This window comes from Arachis hypogaea, chromosome 5 (genome assembly GCF_003086295.3).
Source record: "Arachis hypogaea cultivar Tifrunner chromosome 5, arahy.Tifrunner.gnm2.J5K5, whole genome shotgun sequence".
NCBI classification, from domain to species: Eukaryota; Viridiplantae; Streptophyta; class Magnoliopsida; order Fabales; family Fabaceae; genus Arachis; species Arachis hypogaea.
The window spans coordinates 44,017,494-44,019,838 of record NC_092040.1 but is presented as its reverse complement, the minus strand read 5'-3'; the positions used below and the strand labels follow the sequence as shown (position 1 = coordinate 44,019,838).

The following is a 2,345-nucleotide window of genomic DNA, read 5'->3' as shown; positions in this document are numbered from 1 at the left end:
AGGGTTCTCAGGATCATAAGCTTCTTCTTCAGAAGATGCTTCTTTAGTACTGTTGGATGCATTTTGCAATCCATTCAGACTTTGAGAGATCATATTGACTTGTTGGGTCAATATCTTGTTCTGAGCCAGTATGGCATTTAGAGCATCAATTTCAAGAACTCCTCTTTTTTGAGGCATCCCATTACTCACAGGATTCCTCTCAGAGGTATACATGAACTGGTTATTTGCAAACATTTCAATAAGTTCCTGAGCTTCTGCAGGAGTTTTCTTTAGGTGAATGGATCCACCTGCAGAGTGGTCCAGTGACATCTTGGAAAATTCAGACAGATCATCATAGAATATATCTAATGTGGTCCATTCTGAAAGCATGTTAGAAGGACACTTTTTGGTCAGTTGCTTGTATCTTTCCCAAGCTTCATAGAGGGACTCACCATCTTTTTGTCTGAAGGTCTGAACATCCACTCTAAGCTTGCTCAGCTTTTGAGGAGGAAAGAACTTGGCTAAGAAAGTCGTGACCAGCTTACCCCAAGAGTCTAGGCTATCTCTAGGTTGTGAGTCCAACCATGTTCTAGCTCTATCTCTTACAGCAAAAGGGAAAAGCATAAGCTTGTAGACTTCAGGATCAACTCCATTGGTCTTAATAGTATCATAAATCTGCAAGAACTCAGTTAAGAACTGATAAGGGTCTTCTGATAGAAGTCCATAAAACTTGCAGTTCTATTGCAGTAGAGAAACTAATTGAGGATTTAGCTCAAAATTGTTTGCTCCTATGGCAGGGATTGTGATGCTTCTTCCATAAAAGTTGGAAGTTGGTGTAGTAAAATTACTAAGCATCTTCCTTGCATTGTTGTTTAGTTCGGCCATAATTATTTCTTTTGCTGCTTCCTTTTCGAAAATTTCAGTGAAGTCCTCTTCAGAAGTTTGTGCTTTAGCTGCTCTTAGCTTCCTCTTCAGAGTCCTTTTAGGTTCAGGATCAGCTTCAACTAGTATGCCTTTATCTTTGTTCCTGCTCATATGAAAGAGAAGAAAACAAAGAAAATATGGAATCCTCTATCTCACAGTATAGAGATTCCTTGAGGTGTCAGATGAAAACAAGAATGGAATGATGAGGTAGGTAAGAATTCGAACACTCAAAGAGAGTTGGAGTTCAAATTGACAATGGAGGAGGAATCTTAGTGTTTAAATAAAAAAATATAAGAGAGGGGGGAAGAAATTTTCGAAAATTAAAAGAATAAAATTTAAAATAAATTTTTGAAAAATTGGTTGTGGTTTTGAAAAACATAAGAAATAGTAAAAAAAACAAAAAAAATCAATTAGTTAGTTGAAAAAAAATTGAAAATCAATTTTGAAAAGATAGGAAGTTTAGAAAAGATTTTTGAAATCAAATTTTTGAAAAAGATATGATTTGAAAAAGATATGATTAAAAGATATGATTGAAATTTATTTTGAAAAAGATTTGAAAAAGAAATTTTTAAAAAGATTTGATTTTGAAAATTAATAACTTGATTAACAAGAAACTAAAAGATATGATTCTGAATTTCAAATTTTGAACCTTTCTTAATAAGAAAGTAACAAACTTGAAACTTTTGAATCAAGATTTTTGAAAATTTTGAAAAAAAGATTTGATTTTTGAAAAAGATATGTTTGAAAAGATATGACTTTCAAAAAGATATGATTTTGAAAAAAAAAACTATGAAGATTTGATTTGAAAACAAAATTCCTCTCCTTGTGTCATCCTGGCGTTAAACGCCCAGGAGCTGCATGTTTTGGGCGTTTAACGCCCAATTGCTGCATGGTTTGGGCGTTTAAACGCCAGTTTTCCTTCTTCACTGGGCGTTTTGAACGCCCAGCTTTTTCTCTGTAATTCCTCTGCTTTATGTTCTTGGATCTTCATTTTGCTAAATCCTTTATTCAAGAAGATATGTTTTCAATTTTGAAAAATAACAAAATGAGTCAAAACATATAATTCTTGGATCAAAACACAAGATATATGCAAGAGCATTATGAACGTCAAGATGAACACCAAGAACAATCTTAAAGATCAAGATGAACATCAAGAACTTAGTTTTCTTAATGAAAGAAAACATGGAGGACACCAAACTTAGAACTTTCTCATGTTTGGGCCATATGAATGCAAGAATGCATATGTAGAACATCATGCAGTGCAAATCAATAAATCATGAAGATCAAACAAGGCAATTCGTCAAGAACGACTTGAAGATCATCAAGAACACAATGTATGTGTTTCGAAAATTGCAAGACAATTAAAATCATGTAATTGACACCAAACTTAAAATTTGGCCCTAGATTCAAACAAGAACCATGAAATATTTTTGAGTTTTTAC

General features: G+C 33.4%; 1 non-coding gene across 1 annotated transcript; it reads left to right on the top strand.

Moving 5' to 3' along the window:
- Positions 1-363: 363 nt before the first annotated feature.
- Positions 364-471, top strand: LOC112804351 (small nucleolar RNA R71). The gene has a single exon (XR_003202960.1). It is a non-coding gene; the product is annotated as a small nucleolar RNA R71 (small nucleolar RNA).
- The last annotated feature ends 1,874 nt before the right edge of the window (positions 472-2,345 follow it).